Source organism: Rissa tridactyla, chromosome 10, assembly GCF_028500815.1.
Source record: "Rissa tridactyla isolate bRisTri1 chromosome 10, bRisTri1.patW.cur.20221130, whole genome shotgun sequence".
In the NCBI taxonomy this organism is placed as follows: Eukaryota; Metazoa; Chordata; class Aves; order Charadriiformes; family Laridae; genus Rissa; species Rissa tridactyla.
In genome coordinates this window covers 13,730,488-13,749,674 of record NC_071475.1, presented here as the reverse complement: position 1 = coordinate 13,749,674, position 19,187 = coordinate 13,730,488, and the positions used below count along the sequence as shown (strand labels likewise).

The 19,187-nt window shown below is 45.9% G+C and overlaps 1 protein-coding gene across 2 annotated transcripts in view; it reads right to left on the bottom strand.

Annotated features, from left to right (window-relative positions):
- The window catches only part of LOC128915584 (contactin-4), a 345,257-nt gene extending 332,231 nt beyond the window's left edge, over positions 1-13,026 (bottom strand). For both annotated transcript variants that reach the window (XM_054216146.1, XM_054216147.1), the window contains exon 1: positions 12,905-13,026. The gene's annotated coding sequence lies outside the window, so the exon portion shown is untranslated. The remainder of the gene's footprint in view (positions 1-12,904) is intronic.
- Positions 13,027-19,187: the final 6,161 nt, after the last annotated feature.

The following is a 19,187-nucleotide window of genomic DNA, read 5'->3' as shown; positions in this document are numbered from 1 at the left end:
TTAAGTCCATTCAGAGACTGGAGTAATAAGGGTCGAATAAGTTCCCACGTTTGATTCAAACTGCTCCTACTTCAAACTGAAGAACTTCACACGGTATTTTCTCCTGGAGACGTTGGGTTTTGATATAGTCTGGCCGAAATTTTTGGAGTCTTATTCAAAAGTCACTGAGACAGACAGTATCTGCCATTTCAGACTGGTGCAATTTGTGAAAGATTTCATAAATCCTTGAAGAGCATCCCCCCGCCTTCTCTTTTTTTTATTTTTTTTTTATTTTATTGAGCAGACTGACGCAGCCCGGAGTACTTTGCAAGCACGGGGCTGACATCCCAGGGCTGCCAGATGATCCAGAACTAGAAGTGCCATTTCAAAACGTGACCCTGAAGTTTATTTTTGACAGATGGGATTTTCCAGGTGTAGAACTGTGTTATCGCCGTAATATCCGAACTCAATTTAAGTTTGATCTATAAGATTATTTTCATTTCAACCCCTTTGGACGCTTGCAACAACAATATTTCCCTTCTCCCTACACGAATCTAATTTGCTCTTGCACTGCAACTCTGCTTAGAAAGCTGTTTAGTGGCAATGTTTCAGAACTATGAATCAAATTTTCTTGAGTGAAATAAAATTAGCTATCTAGGAAAGGATAATCCACTTTTCTAGGGGCAGTGATTCCATATTTTAGGTAATGGTTCTAAAATACAATAATAATCGTAATAATAAAATGGTTCTGAGATACAGTACGTGCTGATAGCAGGCAGGCTGTCAGAGGTAGCCTTGCTGTCTCTGGATGCACTGGGAATGATTGGAAGCATTGGCTGCTACACCACATCTCCGAATTTCCTGACTTGTTAAAATAAAGGAAAAAGACGGCAGCATCACAGATGAGTTTTTGATTTGGTCCTGGGGCTGGTCTGGAGACCACTCCAGTGCCAGGTTAAATGCTTTTAAAAGAGGATATGAAGGATCTTCGTCCTGGACCAAAACAGAAATACCTGCGCTAGATGATGTCTTCTTCAGGCTGGAGGGACGACCTCCTCCCTCTGCACCACCTCGGCAGCCAGGAGGAAGGTCCCTGGGGATGGAGGAACAGGACGGTCCAGCTAACCACTGTCAGTCCCTCCTCTTCTGAAGCAAGAGAGGCTGTTTGGTAGCAGACCCACCACAAACGGGTTTTCTGGCAAGTCTTCCTTAGGTTGTGCTGGCAGTGAAGAAGCACCCATATCTCAGTCTTCTATGGGACATCGTTCTTACTGCGATATTGCATTGGCGACGATGCATGAGGCACCATGAGAATAGAGCCACCAAGCAGTAACTGGCAGAAGAGTCTGAGTTGAGGAGAAGGGAAGAATCAAAGGGAAGATTTTTTTTCCCCCGGCCTTTTGAAGTTTTCTTGCCACGTCCCATGCTCTTCGCCCTTTTCCGACCTCCTCTCTAACTCCCATGCCCTTCCTCTCCCAAAGCAAAGAGGTGACAAAGCCTACAGTTGTCCCGGTTTCTTTAAGCACCTTCCATCTCCTTCGGCCCCGCTCAAGAGGAGGCAGAGCCTCAGAGGCACAGCTGTGCAGGCAAGTGTATACAGAGAAGCCATTCTACAGTAATTAAATAAAGAGCAATACAAACATTGCACTTCTGCCCATTTATGCTAGCTATTGCAGAGTGGGCTCCTCCATATAATCTTTGCAGAGGAGCTGCGATCTATCACTTAATCTACTGTAAGAACTCTATTCATACCACCCAAGGTTGGCCAACAGTGCGCTATTCAGCTCCGCTGCAAGCTCCCACTTACATGGGATTGAACAAACCAGAAGAAGGTATTACCGAGCTATTACTGGCATCTTTTGCCACATGCTGTCAAGTTTCTAACTTCAGTGGTCCAGAAGATTGAAGCAGAAAAGCAGATGAGACAGTACAATCATGCGGTACAGTTGGACTTTATACTTACACACTGGAAAAACATTGACTGACCTTGAAACTTGCTCTTCAAAGGAATCAAGATTGAAGCGAAACCAAAAAAACCCCAAACCCTATGCCCCCCACCAACAAACCAACCCACCCCAAACTGAAGGTAGCAGAGGAGCAGCAACCAAACCCACCTGATCCATGATGCACACATGACATGATCCAACATACTCAGAACACATTGGGAGACAACAATTTCAGGGCCTTAAATCAGAGAGTTTCAAACGTGTTATCTTCTAGAGCGCACTTTGCTTTTTGAAAAGACTGCATTAGTCAAGATGTTTTGTTTTTTCTGGAGAAGGGCATCTCCAGCTCATACGTAAACTTGTGGTGAGAATAAGTGACCTGGTTTCCAGTGTTTTTTCCCCCCACGGAGTAAATGTGGGTGTACTGAACTGCTCAGTAGGCTGCAAGGACTCTGGATAGATGACTAACCTCCCAAACAAGGCAGAGTCTTCCTTAACTTCAGAAGTACAAGTTCAGAGCTCACTAAACTCCCTGACGTGGCCAAAACCACACAGTGGCAGTATCTAGCAGCTACCCAATTCTGCACATTTTCTGAAGCCCTCTTGGTGCAACTCAGCTGCAGTTTCACCCTCCTCCATCCATTTGCTTTCTCAGGCATTGCTGCGTGTTTAACTTCTAAGCCCTTGGAGGTGATCGAGCCCTCAACCAAACGTGCAGTCAGCTCTCCACGATGAAGTGCTCAACAACTCCAGCCCACATCCAGGTTTCAGGAGCTGCCAATCATTGCGAACAGGCTGACCCCACCCTGCCTAAAAAACACACCACCAACTAAACCGCTGGTGCAGAGCATCATCAGCCCGTATTTCTCAGCTATTCCCTGCCTTTCAGCACATCCAGTAATTTGGCATCTAGAAGAGGATAGGAGCCTTTTCAGGAATTGGGTTCATCTCCTGGTGAGGGTGGCAAAATTGTAAAAAAAGGGGTAGGAGCAAAATCAGGGCCAGGAAGAGATGGGGCTGCAGCCCTCCTATGGCCAGTAGTCTAAAATAAAACTATTGCTGAGGATCCTGGAGAGATTTCTGGTTTAAGACAGCCTGCATGGGATTATGAGCAGCCTATGGACAAAGCTCTCTGTCAGCCTAGACCAGACTGGGAGAACCCTTCATTTGAAGGTGATCAAATATCTCCTCACAGTGCACATACCTTTCCAGCAGCAAAAACTATCAGTGATGGTATGTGGCCTGTGAGTGTTACCGGACATACTGTGCTCATGGCCTTAAGTTCTCTGTTGCAGTGTGACATGATAAAGTTTAGAGTAGATGAAACCTCCTCAATCAAATCCTTTTTTTTCCTATGAATACACACTAAAAATAAATTTCTGTTAAAACAATTGCATCATACTCCTGTAACAGCTAACAAGCTGGGGGATTTTTTCCCCCCTTTCAAATCATTCGAGCAATCTGATCTAGTTGAAGATGTCCCTGCTCATGGCAGGGGAGGGTGGACTAGATGGCCTTTAAAGGTCCCTTCCAACCCAAACTATGATTCTATCATTCTATGATTCATAGTGAAGTAACTTCAGGAGTGAAAAATGCCAGTTGTCAGCAGAGTTACGCTTTTAATATCTGCTCCAGGGACGAAGGACATGCAAACTCCTAATCCTCACACTTGTTGCAGAAAGCCCTCGGCCGGTGAGCCCGCACCGTTCCCAGGTTCCATTTAGCTGAGCAAGCGAAGCCAGGAACCCATTAATTTGCCGCGTGAGTTATGGTTCCCTGCAGCACCTTTTGTTCACTGTCAAGGTTCTGCAACAATGACGAATGCAGCTACATTCAGCCCAAAACTCTAGAATTTGATATACTAAATCATTCTAGATATTAAATGTCTCAGCGATAAGCCTAGCAAATGAATTCCTCTGGAGCCTACACTTTTTGCCGTACACGAGGCAGGAGGGACTCCTGATATAGTTCTCTATTGTTTCATGGAAAATAATGCAGTTTGGTAGCATTGCTGCTCCCAGGAAACCAGAATCCCAGGAAAATTCACACAACTTCCAGTGGCTACTAAAAGAAGCTGCAAATCTGCCTGAATAACTGTGGCAGCAGAAGGCAGTCCGGGGCATTAGGAGCTCACCAGTTATTCCTATTTTAATAGCAGTAGCTGTATATGCATATAAAATTTCCACTTACCCTAGTAAATAAACAGAAAAGACTGCAGCAAAATAAACAGGGGAACACAGTCAGAATGCTTAAGCAGCAAGACACGGGCAGGTTTTCAGTCTTACTCATATCAACCTCACTGTTAATCTTTTTTGTTTAAAACAATCTCCTTCCTTCAGCCACAGCATATGGAAGTCAAGAGAACTGAATACGTTTCTTCTCAACTCATTTACGAAGAATACAGAACTTTTCAAAGGAATCCTAAAGCAAAACAGATTAAGGCGTGAAGAGGGCGGAACAATTGCTACTTCATTGTTAATTTCTCAAAATCACCATCAGATATATCATAGTGGTTAACACTGGAAAGATTTTTGCAAGCTTCATAAACAATAGAGGTATTACCCATTATCACACAAGTACAAATTAGTTTGACCTTTCCAGCTTTCTCATACTAGGCTTCCTTTTTTCCACTTGACTAGAGAAAATATTGAGTCAATCCATGTTCAACGCTTTTCATTCTCAGATGTATCTGACCAGTGTTTTTTCCCCTACATCTGCAATTAGAAGAGACCCATCAAACACTGAATTCACCCAAGTAATGCTTTGGACTCAAACCAGCGCAAACGCCCTAGGAGAGACCCAGCCTTACGCTCAGCATTGCTGCATATCTGCTTCTCCCATCTCTGCCTCCCTGATAAAACAATGTGCGATATGTTCATTTAATATTCATGGTAGGAGGTGTTGGCAAGCAATATGAAAATATCGCCGTGGCAGCAGAGATCGGAGCGGAAAGGATGCTCAGTGCCTTCCATCTGCCCGTCCCGTCCCATCCCTCCTGCCCACAGACCTTATCCCTGCCCGCCCGGAGACACCTGCTAGATGCCCATGGAAAACGGAGCTGGCAAAGCAGCCAACAGATGTGCCACGTGGATTTCTGGACCAGACAAATGCTGAACGATCCTTAACAGACACGTGTACATCCCCACAAAGCCTTCCTGCCAGTCATCAAGCAGGAGAACTGCACACAGACAAATTATCCCTTGTCCCCATGCCCCTTTCAGGACGATTTCTCTGCACTTGCTGCTCGTAGGCACCGATTTCTGCAGAGTTTAAAATCATTCTTCATGAATAAACAGCGCTTTCTGTCAGCAAGTCTGACTGTGCTGGATCCGTCCTCTTGTACTCTTGATCATCTTGTGTTGATACCAAAGGAGCTGGGGAGGAGCAGAGAGAGGGCGATGCTGAGCAAGCCACAAAAAAACCTTACCTGTCAGCCAAAACATAAGGGGACCTGCTGCATCAGGCTGCGCAAGGGAAGATGTGTAACGGCGGGTGTAAAAGCAGTGGGGAAAGACGAGGGGTAAACTGAGCAGCAGCGTGGCCTTGTGGGTCAAAAGAGAATCACGACACTGATGAAAGAAATGTGTCAAGGAGAAAAATCATGCATTTTTTAATGCATTCCTCAGAGTTTGGAATTTTGAGAAAATTATACCATAAAAATTGTGATTAGGTTTATAGGCATAAAATTCAATATTCACCTAAAATCCTGCAAACTGGTACCGGCTCTCTCCCGGTCCGGCACGGAGGGATGCGCTCCCAAAGCCATGGGGCTGCCCAACGCTCCAGAGCGGGAAGGACACGGGACGGGATGCGGGGAGGGATGCAGGACGGGATGCAGCACGGGATGCTCCGTCACAAGCTGGGGCTGAAGCTCCTCCAGCCGCAGCTGGAGCTGTGCGGGTGATGTGATGTGCAGGTGATGCGGGTCGAGTGCTGCCACCCTGTGGGACCGGTGTCACTCGTGCCCGCGCGTGTCACGCTGCTGAGCTCTCCGCTGTGCTCCCCGATGCTCAGCATCCTGTATTTGGGAAACCATGGGGGGGTTTGAAGCCCAAATAAGCTGTTTTCCAGAAAAGTGTAACACATGGAAATACATTTAAATATTTATTCAAGAGTTGGAAATGTTTATAAATATGATTTGGAACAAAAAGGTTACGGAATTTTGGCCAGAATAAGAACAAATATTATAATTCAAAATAATTTGCATGTCGAAGTTAACGATCTGATGTATTTACACAATTCATATTTACTCATGCATATCAGGGCCTGGATTGAAATCCTGTTTTGTACATTGCTAAGAGCTGATTTTGTCTGAAATTACTCTTCCGCTGTACTTCATATTTCATTCATTTCTACTTCCAGCTATACATGCACAACAGAGGGCATTATACAGCTCCCTAATTGAACAATACAGATCAATTAAATATGAAAAGTCATTCTTGGACTAAAACCCTCTTAGGCAAATGTTCTGCTCTTATGCTAAGTAACTCTTTTAAAAAAGCTAGGAGTTCAGTGCTGTTCAGGAGCTTTTTTTTTTTTTTTTTCAAAAGACTGAGAGACAAAGACCAAGAAGATTCATCCATTTGTTCATGACAAGAAGATACAGAGCTTTTGCCTCCATTTCACAAGAGCGGGGTAGTAGTGATAAAAAAAGAGTAAAAATCTTATTTAATGAAAGCTATTCAGTGCCCTGTGTGGGAGGTGAAGAACCCTCCTCTGCTCAGCGCTGAACATGCCTTTCAAACACCTCTCACGGGTCACACCATTAACACGAAGTACAGTGTTGGCAAATAATACCATGGAAAAAGAAAAATCACAGGAAGTTAATTTATGCACCAAATTTAGCCCACCAGCTACAGGTTCCTCACACGTATAAAATATGGGAGTCCCACTAAAGGTCCAAGGGGAGAAGATCCAGCGTTATCAACCCAGCAAACAGTTCTCACACTCGATGGTGTCAGAAACCACGGCTTCCGTGGGGGGTCTAAGATCCCCCTGACAGCAGCTCAGCACTGTGGCAGTCAGCAGGGATGTCTATTTTGCCGTTGACTCACCAACGCGTGTTCTTTGCTAATATATAACACCGCCCTGTGAGAAAATTATTGACTTAAACCTAGTCCACACCTACAGCTAACAGCAGAATCTGGCTCAGACATGAGCCCAATACTATCAGTCCAAGGAAGGGACACCTGCCTGACAGCAACCTGGGCAGCTTGAGGGCTTTCTCCAACCCCAAAGGTGAGCCATCAGCTCACAGGTGGTGAGTGGGGTGTGACCACCTGAAGGCACAGGAGAACAGACCCTGGCTCAGTCAGAAGATGGGCATGAGGGAAGGAGGGACTAAACCCAGCAGAGGGGTTTGAGCAGAATTCAGGTTTTCTACAGATCGCTCAGTAACAGAGCCCAGGAAGGGGGAGACCACACAAACCATGGCTATGGATCAAACCGGAGAAAGACCTCTGCTCAGAGTTTTATAGCAATACTAATAAGATGCAAAAATGGGAGATTGGAACCATCAACACACAGCCAGGAAGGGGGGAAAGCAGCCTGCACTGAATACCCCCAGCAATCCTGAGGACTCTCACAGATGGCTATCTGGGCGTTCACACTCCTATTACTGGAAGCATAGAGATGGAAATGCGTTTAATTGCTTGAGTATGATGTTGTTTTGTAAGTCTTCCCAAATAATACCCTGTTATCTGCATAAGAAGAGTTTAATAAACCACACGCTTACAGTTAGGTTAAAAAAACCACTGGTAGGTCATTGCTATTCAGTACTATTCAGATTAAATTACCATTTGTAATATGGCTTTTTCCATTACAAACACCAAGTTTGCTAATTGTTCCCTTTCTTAGTCTTCGACTTGACTAAAATGACCTGCTAAACCTTATGTAGATTGGGTTTAAATACCACATCTCTTCAATGGCTAAGCACTTATATAAATAAATCATAAAACACAGACTTTGTCTGAGGCCGACAAATATCTTATACTGATACAATTTGTAGAAGAGTAAATCAATCTGGAGTTAGAAGCAGCTCAGGACCAACTTGTCTCCTGAACAGTTTACCAAGTGCCAACAGCTGTTGGAAACTCTTCCAATAAAAACATCTTTGGTCCAAGATCTCACCCGTCTCTTACACAACCCTTGATGGCACCAAGTCTCAGCAGCTCTGGCCACATCCCCTTGGCTGGGTGCAGAGTCCCCCCAGCAGACCTCAGAAGTACGTTAGTTCAGGAGATCCCAGGAGATGCAAGTGGTGACCAGGTCAGAAATTAAACTACTCCTGAGAAAGACTGCAGGAGGTGCAGGGATGCCGATGGAGGACTCCTTTGGACTATGCTACTTGTCAACAAGGACTGCAAAGGAAGATGAGCCAGCATGGAAGGGAGTGCTGTTGTATTGCCTGCTTGGGTTAAAAAAATCAGGAGAAAGCCAAGCCTAACAGCTGGTCTTTCAACCACATCTTGCTCAGCAAACAAGAATGGGGAAAGCCCAGGTGAGATGGTTAATAATGACTGTGTCTACTGAGTCTTACTGAAACCTGGCTCAAAGCCTCTGGGAAAACGAAGAGGAGAAAAGGTGGTGAAGTACCGTCGTGGTACATTTCTTTTAAACTTTCGTATAATGCATCTTAGGAGAGCTTGGTACTGGATATATCAAAACCTTCATTCATTAATAAAGATGTTTGGCTATATCTGAGACATCTCCAGCAAACCTTAAAGTAACAGAACATCAGCTGCTGATCAACTTGGACCTTATGGAAGGATTAATAGAAAAAACAAATGTTCATAGAGCCACATTTTTGAAACCTTGAGCTGTTTAACACAATTAAAAAAAATAATACCTGTAAAGGCAATTTTAAGTATGTAATGGTTGTAGATCACTTTCCTGAGTCCCCAAAACATGGAATAATGCAGTAGGTGTATCACTTACCTTACTGAAGTCCACATGCTGATACATCTACGCTGCAATTGGGTACCTCAGCAAAAATCCCAATTTACATCGAAGAGTCAAAACTTGCTCCTTATGCTCTAGCTGCCTAAATTTGAATCATGCATATGACAAAGTCACTAGATCAGTTGTTTTCAAAATACTTTGACCCTTTTGGTCCTGAGGGTTTGACTTTCCGTGATTTAACCCAGCAATTAAAAAAACCTGCGCAAATCTTTCCTTTTCTTGGTGTCAGGCTGAAACAGATTTTTTTTATCCTGCAGATTAAGATAAAAAATGACTGCTTGTATCTAGGGAAAAGCAAAGAATGAAGTTATTTCCCAAGTACAACACACACAGTACTGGAAACCACTTTTTAGTGTAGGAAATACTGTCGTCTTGGTTCATAATGAAATGTGAACCTTATTTATGCTAAGGCTGCAAGCAGATTTGACACAAGAGTTTTTGTTTTAATATCGCCTTTTTTGCTGGATGATGGTAGGGGACAGAACAACTGCGTACTCGCATGAAACAGTAAATCAGTTGGATGTCATCATTATATATTTGCTTTGCTAATAATAAAAAGAATGAATCACTACTGTCATGATATTCATATTTATATTTGAGTAACCACTGCAGCAGATAACAGTAAAGATGTGTGCAAGTTTAAATCTTGGCAGCACGCCTAGATTAGAGTTTTGGAGCTGACATTTGTGTATTTCGTGTGATTCATGTTACTTTTCTGTGTTTGTGATTACCTTCCCCGTCAGGGGGGGCAGGTTCTGCATTTGAAGCAAAAATTCCCAACTGTTGCACCAAACCGTCTTCAAACTGAGCCCCGTCCTCGGTGTGACAATGGGGCTGAACAACAGGGCACCAGCCAAATCCAAAGGAGTTCCTAAACAGCTTTTACGGAGACGTTATCGGGTCATTTTAGGCCACAGATGGGAGGTGTGGGAAGAAAACCCAGACTGGCTCTAATCTCACACGGCTAAAAATAGACCTGTGATGATTTATGAACTTTCAAACGCAGCAGAGTATTTTTAAGCAATAACATCTTCTCCCGCATCGCCCGCAGCCCGGGAGCTGCCTGCACGATGCCGGGGCTGTGCCCCCGATGGGGACGTGCCGCGGGCAGCCGATACCTCCATCACACTTCACCCCAATAAAATTCAGGAAAACCACAAGAAAACATAAAAAGGCAATGATCCAACTATCTTGTGGTTAATGTCCTTCCTTCAGCTCTGCCTTCTCTTTACCTCTGATTTTTATTTTTTATTTAATCATGCTAACTACACAGAAATGCCAGACAAAGCCAACTCCCCAAAGTAAGGGAAATAAGTTACGTGGCACCAGAATATCTACAAAATTATTATGAAGTTTTGATTCTGTGGTAGAAATTGTACAAGAGCTTAACTACCACACCTGTTTTCTCAGCTGTCCCTGATGGGGTAACACAGGAGTGTATTTTAAATGAAAGAAATGTTAACCCAAATAAACATAAAGACCTGGACATCAACAAGAAACACCTTAATGCATGAGGAGGAGCAAGTCTGGGAACCAAGGTGGGCTCTCTCACCAGTTGCTTGCTGTCTTGCAGGGCTGCTATTTTCCCCTCTAGAACAAATCCTCCTCAGCTGATGGTTTAAAAACCAGCACTTGGGAAACAAGCAATAGAAGGATTAACACTGGAAATACAACTAGGGCTGCCCCAGAAGAGGATGGCTGCAGTCTCAGAGACCACCCATCCAAGAGGGCTTGTGCCACACCGCAGCCAAAGGTGTCCCCATGGCCCAGAGAAGAGGACACGCAGCCACTCGCCCCCTCCCACCACCCACAACACACCGAAGGCACACTTGTCCCTCATCGGACATCCATGGTTACCTCAGGCGAGGGGCTAAGGAGCTCCAGACATCACTGTTAAGGCATGTAAAGTTAGGGTTTGAAGGCAACGTCAGTTCATCGCGTTTACTGTTTACATGCTAAGGGAGAAGCGAGGCTTCCTGCAAAGGTAACTTTTTCTTCTGCTGTCGTTCACATTCAAAACATCTATTTTGTCATCATGTTGAGCAGCACAGGCTAAAAATTCTGGGAGCGCTGGATGGGTTAGAAGAGAGCCCAGCTTCACAGCAGAAGATAAGGACAGGAAAATTTCCAAGTTGCCAGAGTTTTGCCAGGATTGTTCAACTCCAACTACCTGCAGGCACACCCTGCCTTACTCCAGTCCTCACCACCCAAGCTCTGCCTCTGGGCTGGCTAATGCATGGGGCAGGAGACCTCAGAATAAATACTATTTACAAATACACACAAAACAAAGCTTTTGGTGTGCCTTCCTGCAGGAGGGTTAGTTCACTTGATGGGATCTGATGAAACACCTCCCGAAATCTGGCAAAATCTTGTCAGATATATTTAGCTCTGCCCAGAGTTCAGCACAGGAGGGAGAGGTTGCTGCACGCCAGCAGAAGCCATTGTCTAAAGCAGGCTGCTTTGGGAAAATTAGCAGTGTGCACACCCCTAAATGAGGCTGTACAGCAAGTAAAAGAGGGATTAGCCATGTAAAGTAAGTCCTTTTGGTACGAGATTAAAGAGGGGAGGTGACTTTGAAGGATTATTCAAGAGCCATTTAAGCAGTTTTCAGGGACTTACAAATGCAGGGTAAAAATGCAAACTCCTCAGGTCCAGAAAATAAGAAAATTAAGCGTCCTGACCAGAAAAGCTGCAGAAAAAGGCTTCTGGAGGGTCCACCAGGCTGGCACCAAGCACAGGGCCCCATCACCCTGCCTCCCATACTCGGCACCGGCCATCGTGCCCCACCACAGCAGCCTGGGGAGCCCTGGCGTGCGGGAGCCCTGGCTGGAGCATCGCACGCACACCTGGGCTTCAGTTGGTGGCAGGGAGCAGGAGAAACGAGGGAAGGGGCTCCGACCACCGCGATGCCGCTGGGACGGGCCACGGCATCCCCAGCATCCCCGGCCCCACGGCGGCCGGCCGCGCACGCCGCGCTGGCAGGGACGCGGCAGGCGCCGTGTCAGGAAGGATCTTAGGAGCGGTGTGGCCATTTGAATAGGAGGCTTACACCAGTCTCCGCTCTCATCCAAGTGATTTATCTGCTGGGATGCAGGTCCTGAACTGAGCCATGTAAACAGGAGGATGTGCAAGCACAAACACAAAAACTGACTTCTCCCCGTAGCCAAATGTTCCCCTTCTTCCCTGCACCCTCAGGGTGCCTCATCAACGCGCTGGCTCTTAATCCTTTGCCCACATTAATCCAACACGAGAAAATGAATACGTTGCTGCAAGACATGAGACTGTTTTATTGGACCCTCCTTGCAAAAAAAAAAAAACGAAAAACAAACCCGCTTTCGCTTAGTCTAAGAGGTGATGGATAATTACTATGTAAGATACAAACTATTTCCACTTGTTATGCAAGCAGCATCGTTTAATTTGTAGTTTAGAGAGCAAGTCATTCCTGTCTGGGATAAATAAAACAACATGCTGCATTATGTTGCTCACGACACGGAAGCAACATCAGCCTGGGGAAAGCAAAAGAAGCTGAAACTCGAGCAAGGAAGAGCGGCTGGATGAAGCAAAAAGTTATGCATGCATTTCTGCCGGCTGGGGAAGGAGCAGCCCTCCGCCGGCAGGGACACGCACAGCCCCGGGCCCGGGGCACCGCACCGGTCCCCGCCCCGCCCCGGGCCGGCTCTGCCCGACCCCGACACGCCGCCCCGGGCCGGGGGGAGCACGGTCCGGCACGCCGCGGGGGAGCCGCGCTGCGCTCCGCATCCCGCGGGCATGGCGGGGACCCCCCGGCGGCAGCGGGCACCGCACCCCCGGGCTCCGCATCCCCCTGCGCGGGCAGCCGCCCGCCCGCGGGCACCCCGGGCTCCCCGGCACCCGCTGCGCGCCGCTCCGCTCCGTTCCGCTCCGCGCTCCTTCCCCCTCGCCGCAACCGCTTTCCTTATTTATTCCCATTTTTATTATTTTTTTTTTTTCTTTTCAAACCTGTCTCCCTCCTCCTCCTCCTCCCGGTGCAAGGCGCTTACCTGGGCGGGGCGGGGGGGCATGCTGGGCTCCGCGGGCGCTGCCTGCTCGCCCTGCGCGGCAGCCCCGAGGTGCGCGGCTCCCGCAGCAGCCCACGGCCGCAGCATTGAGCGGCGGCGGCCGGGGGAGCGCCGGGCGAGCGCCGCGCAAACCCCACCTCCCAAACCTGCGCCGTGTGCGCGGGGGGCGGGCGGAGGAGCCGCGGCAGCCCCGGCCGCCCTTAACCCTTCTCCCGCCCCGCAGCGCGGCCGCGGTGCCTGCGCGCAGCGGGAGCGACCGGCTTGTAGCGCAGCATATCTCCCCCCACCCCACCCCGGTACAACGCTCGCTGCCCTCCCAGGGGGTGTTCTACAGCAGCTCACCCCGAATTTTCCCGTACCCACTCCTTTTTCGCTCTCTTTTTGGCCAAGGTATGGCTCTCCCCGGCAGGCACAGGACCCTTTCGCACCCGCGGAGCAGCCCCCCCGCTGCAGGGGAGCCCGATTTCTTCCCGCTCCCCGCTTTTCTCCCATCCTGACCAGTCCCTGTCCCACTAACGAGGGACCCGAGAGTCCCAAATCACAGCTCGGGGCATTATTCCCCCCCCGCTCCGGCATTAGTCTCAGATTTGCCATTAACTGTTCTCACTCTTTCAAAGCTGCCTTCCTCCTTCATCCGCCTGTTCTGCCAGCCTCTCACACAACTAGTCCCCCCTCTCCTTTCTCGTCCAAAAAATTAGTATCTTGAGCAGGGAGAGGAGAGCAGCCGGAGGAGAGCGCACACAGGTACCAGCCCTGCTGGTGGCCAGCCCTCCCGGCCACCGCTCTGCCCAGCGGCTGTCCTACACTGGGACCCTTCTCAGGATCCCTCATGGAGATTCTCTTACTTGCTACCGCAATGCAAATTATGAGCCACGAACTGCTTTGAAAGTCAGAGTTCAGGCATAACAAGCAGAGTGATCTAAATGCACAAAGAAAAGGGGGAAAAAAGTGTATTCTGAAGTGAAGGTGGGACCTACCTTTCCCCAGGTCCTGGAATCTTGTACCGGGAAGTGCTCTTAAATGGCTGTGCAAAAAATGCCTTTCAGTGCAAAGAGGGTATTCAGTCTTAACTGTGCCTCCCCTGGGTTTTGAGGGATTAAGTGAAACCCTTATTATGTTTAATTATCTCTAGAGTTGCTCTCTGTGCTTGCTGCCTTGCTTTATGGTTTAATAAACTGCACATCGATATAAACTGAATGACAATTAACATTAGTGCAGGTTGAATTCGCGTTTACTGCTGCTTACAGGTTCGCACTCGACGTGCCTTTGCGCGAATGTTTCATTGCCATCTATCAGCACCTCTTTATTAGCACAGCTCCAGGCTCCAAAAGGCGGTTGGGAAGCTCCTGGAGCAGCTCGGGAGGGCGGCTGTCCCGCTGGCACGTACGGACCCCAAGCTCAGTCCCACGTGGGGCTTGGCTGTGTGGGTCCAGGGGGTTTAGGCAGCACTACGTGCAGCAGCAAAGCAACGCACTGGGGCTTCTCCGTCAGTTGGAGATAGCTGAGCATCTTTAGTTGGCCCAGTCCTGAGCAGCCGCTAAGTACCACTGCCCACAGTGCCTTAGGAATGTTCGGCTCCCGCATGATGGAGGATGGCCCAAAACATAGTCTGCTGCTCGTGGAGAGGGCAGGAGGAGCCAGTGCTGCCTCTCCCAAATCCTAGTGAAGGTTTAAGGTTGGACCCAACCACAAAACAGAATCTGGAGGAGGCAGGAGTGTTGTACTTGAGCCGTGTTTGAATGAATCCCCTCACGTTATGAAATGTTATATAAATGTTATGTGTTATTTGTGTAATCTCATTCTGATTTATGCGATAGTAGAGACTGCTCAGTAATCCAAAATAAATATATTTCAAGTTTAGCTCCAAGTGTTTTCAATTTGGGAGTGCCTGTGTCTCCAAGGTCACCTCATAAATCCTGGCACTGTGGCATGGCACTGCCAGTCTCTGTGGGGTGTAATAACTCTTGAGGGAAATCAACACTCAAAATGCTTCCGAATTTTTCAAAAGGAACATGTGTAGAATACATCATCGTAACCCATCTTAGCATGCAACATCCTTACAAGCGCCAGAGGAAAACAACATCCACCCTCAATGGGGTGGCAACCCAAAGCAAGTAAGATCTTAAAGGTAAACCCATGGCAGTGGTGTGTGCAGACAGACGGCTTCCCTGAAAAGCCTTGTGGTTGTCCCACCTCCTCTGCATAGATTATAACTGAATGAACCAGGTCACCTGTTTTTCTTTTTTTCCAAATGAATCCACAAGTAAGGCCAAAGGTAGAAGAGTCAGAAATCAAAGACTTCAGTATAAAATCAGACATATTCTTTTTAGCAAATAGTCTAAAATACTTCGTAAAACTGGCAAGAGAAACTGCCTTGCAGGTTTTTAAGATCACTTGTAGCAGTAAAGCTGACACTTTGAATAAAGCCTTACAGCGCGACCTTCAGAAGCACGCTGCTGCACAACCGCGTCTGTGATTGACAATTGGGATATTCATCCCAGAGCATCACTACAATATTTAGCACGGTAATATTCATCACGTAAAAACAAACTATTTTTAATTCCCGTGAAGGCTGCCACACAAGCATGCAGACAAAGCCCAGCAGAAGACAAACCCGGCGCCATCCCTAATGAATTTGCAATGTCCTGCCCTGCGATCGCGTTACCGAGGGGTCTGAAGTCCCACGTGCTGCCCGAATAAGAAAAGCGATGCACAACCCTACAGCGCTTCCGCAACAATTTATAGGGACAAAGCAGACATAGGGCTGGGCTGTGATTTATGGATGCTGAACTCACAGCCTGAACTTGGCAGAGGCTTCTTTGTTTAGGCTGCAGTTTGCGTAAATCTTAGACAGGGTTTGGGTATTGTTTTACTGATACGATAGGAGTTCGTTAAGCAACTGGGCTTTAAATGGCTGCTACAAAACATCTCCAAGGTTTACACTGTAGTTTTGTCTGACCTTTAATTAAAATACCAAGACCGCCTTTACAGGCCGATGGCTATTCGCATAGACCTTGGAGGGGCTGTGTAAGTCTGGGGCTGCTTCTACCTCAGCGGTACAGGCAGCAAAACAGGAGTTCTGTTGAGTTTTGCCTTTCTTTTTAACCATCACGAGCCTTACATCACGTGAGTTGCATTTTGGGACCATGCATCAAATGCATCACTTTTTAAGGAGATAAAGTGAGAAAAGAATAATCAACAACCGGTTGAGAATTGTCTGTGAGGGGTTGTCTAAATATTCCCATATTCCCAAGTCCACACGTAAGTGACAACACAGATGGTGATATGTAGGAGAATAAAGCTTTTAGGCAAAGTTGAAGTGATGTTAGTGCTGTGGAAGGGTGGTGGATGGATGGCCTTGGATGCTGATGTCCTATTAAGGAGCAAAGAAGAAACTGAAACAAGACTTGGGTGTTTTGCCAGCATAACCCAGTGCTTGTCTCAGAAACCATTGCTTGGAGCTGCAAGGCTGGGTTTGCTCCAAACTGAGTCAATCTTTGGCCGCTCGGGTGAGGTCCCTGCCAAAGATGCCAGCTAGTCCAAATTTCAGGGAAGCATTTTGAAAATGTGGGTATTTATCACTAACAAAATGGTTGGGAAACAAAGATCTAAACCTACAAACTTCGTGTCGTCAGGTAGTCTTCAGATGTTACCTTCAACATCTTCCCTGTCCCTGCACCTTTCAAGGCACGGATTTCTGAAGTAGTCATAATTTCTTTAGCTTAATTCCAAATTCTTTAGGTCCATAAAGCCTCTGGAAGACAACAGCAGTTCTGCCTGAATCCAGGTGAACAGGAAAGGACCTAGAAATTATAGCTGGGAAAGAAAGTCTTTTGCAGTTTAAAAAGCTCAGCTTAAGGAGCATCTGAGTTCAGAGTCTCTGTGTGGTATTCATTAGACTTTCTGTACCCAAACTCTCCCTGAACCTTTGTAAAAATCCCTTCGGGCTCACACTTCCTAATCACATTTGATAATAAGGCACATTTTTAATGACCAAATCATGCAATTCAGGATTTTTGAATGAAAATGATGCAATTCTCAAATGGTAAAACTATAATTTATAACTCTAAATTAAGGCCCTAGCTTACAAAGCAAAGAAGTTTAACATTAAAAAAAAAGCAGAATGGGAAAACCCTGAAGCTTCTCAGTCTAATAATTATAAATTATTTTTGTCATGATTAAGATTCCAAGGTGACACCCACTGCTACATTTTAGTAGTTAAAGAAGCATGTTAATATAAACTTTATTATCTCAGTGAATTTTTTTTAGAATAGATTTAAAATGCAGTAATCTAATTATTTTGGAAATTAAAAGAAAAACTGACCGTATCTCTAAATCATTGCAAAGGGAAATTTCAAATGATGCAACCTTAATAATAAGCACATTAAAAATGTTAAAAAGAAATACCTTTAAACCCACACAAAATTCAGAGTGTGTTGCCACGATAAGGTGCTGACATTTATAAATGCCATGTGATTAGCATGTGAAGAAGAGATACACATTCATTGTATGCTCAGACCTATTAATCATCCATCACCTGATAAACATACAGCATAATGCCCTCCCCGTTCCCTTTCAAAGTCCTAACAAAGATGGCTGTTGGCGCTGATAACTCAAATACTTCTTCGGGTTGGTTAGTTAGGACTTTTGAAAACAATAACTTTGCGCACTGGCTGTGCACAGCTGGGGTCTCGTTAAAGAATGAATGTGCATGGACTATTGTGGGTCAAAATTAAAGATCTGATGAAAGAAGGAGCGTCAACTAATTGCCTGATCAAGCATGGTGCTGTGCTTCTTTTTCCAAAGGTAACAAGACTTACAGGCACTCTCGTGCGTTTTCTGTTGTAAATGTTGTGCTGAAAACTTTGGTGTTTGGCTTTCAGAGAATGAACCTGCAATTTAAGCCTCATACATGAAGCCCTCCAGCCATGTGAAGCCCCGCTGATTCCAACAGGCGTGATCCTCCATGACTCCAACTGTGTGATCCCGGAAAAAGTGGCAGCTTTTCTTCCCAGGGAAGCCTGTGGAGACGGGCTTTCCAAACCAGATAAAATATTAAGTATCCAGGGAAAAGTCAACTCAAGGCATTCAGGAGTTAACGTCATAGGACAAGAATTATCAAATCAAACGTGGTCTGTCTTATCTAACATCTTGCCTCAAATCATGGTTGTTACGAGTTATTCCAGGGAAAGGAGTGAGAAACGCCTCCTTCCTCTAGGACACAGAGCAGCTGGACATCCTAAAGCATGACGTCTACTACTTCTGTGTCATCAAACATCCCGCTCGTGAATCTGATTGCCATCAGCATCATAATTAATCTGAGGAGTGTAACAACTCTTGGGAATAACTGCCAAGAGGAAACTTTTTGCAACGTGCAAGTTGTATTAATACTACCAAATGCAGAATTTTGAACAAATACTTTCGTACTGGCACTTCAGTGTTTGACATATATCTCCCTCAAACCCACGCGGACCTGTCTCCTTCCACCAGCAGAGCCTCCCATTACAGAGCAGCGTCCTGGGCCTGGTGTGGTCCTCACACAAGCCACCCATGGAGTTTTCACTGATTTAGAGACAGAGGGTTGAAGTCGTAGGTAGCTAACTAAAACCCCTTCAAAATACGAACCACTCAGGAGCGAGAATGGGAAAACCTTTAAGACTTTCCCCAGAATGGGACCCACGGAGACAATTCTGAGCAAGACACAGCCTATCCTTAATGTACAGATAAAGAAGGACAAAAATAGCACTGTATTAATTTCAGCACCGAAATACTGGGAAAAATATATTTGTGCCAAGAAAAAAGAAGGCAATACAAATTTTTAGTTGAAAGATTTCTACAGAGGCCATTAAAAACGGCAGAGAGGGGGAAAAACATCTCTCTGCAGCTTATGAATAACGGATAAACTTTATTCCAGTTATTATAGGGTACAGTTTTATTTGAAGAGTAGTATCCTGCCAATAATAAAGACGAATACTTTTAGAGCTGTTAAAAGAATAAAAACAAAGGTAACTGTTTTGGGTTTTTTTAATTGAAACAATTATTTTTTCCCAAGGACAGTTGCGTACATTCAGCAGATAAGTTATTAACTGTCACTTTTGAATTTTAGCTCTATACAGCAGTTACCAACACACCAATTCTGCATACATAATTTCCTAAAAGGGATCTTATTATTATGGAAGTCATGTTAGCAGTATGTGAACACGCATATTCCCATTTAAGTCATTATCTGAAAATAATATCCTGAATTGGATACATCCTGTGAGGG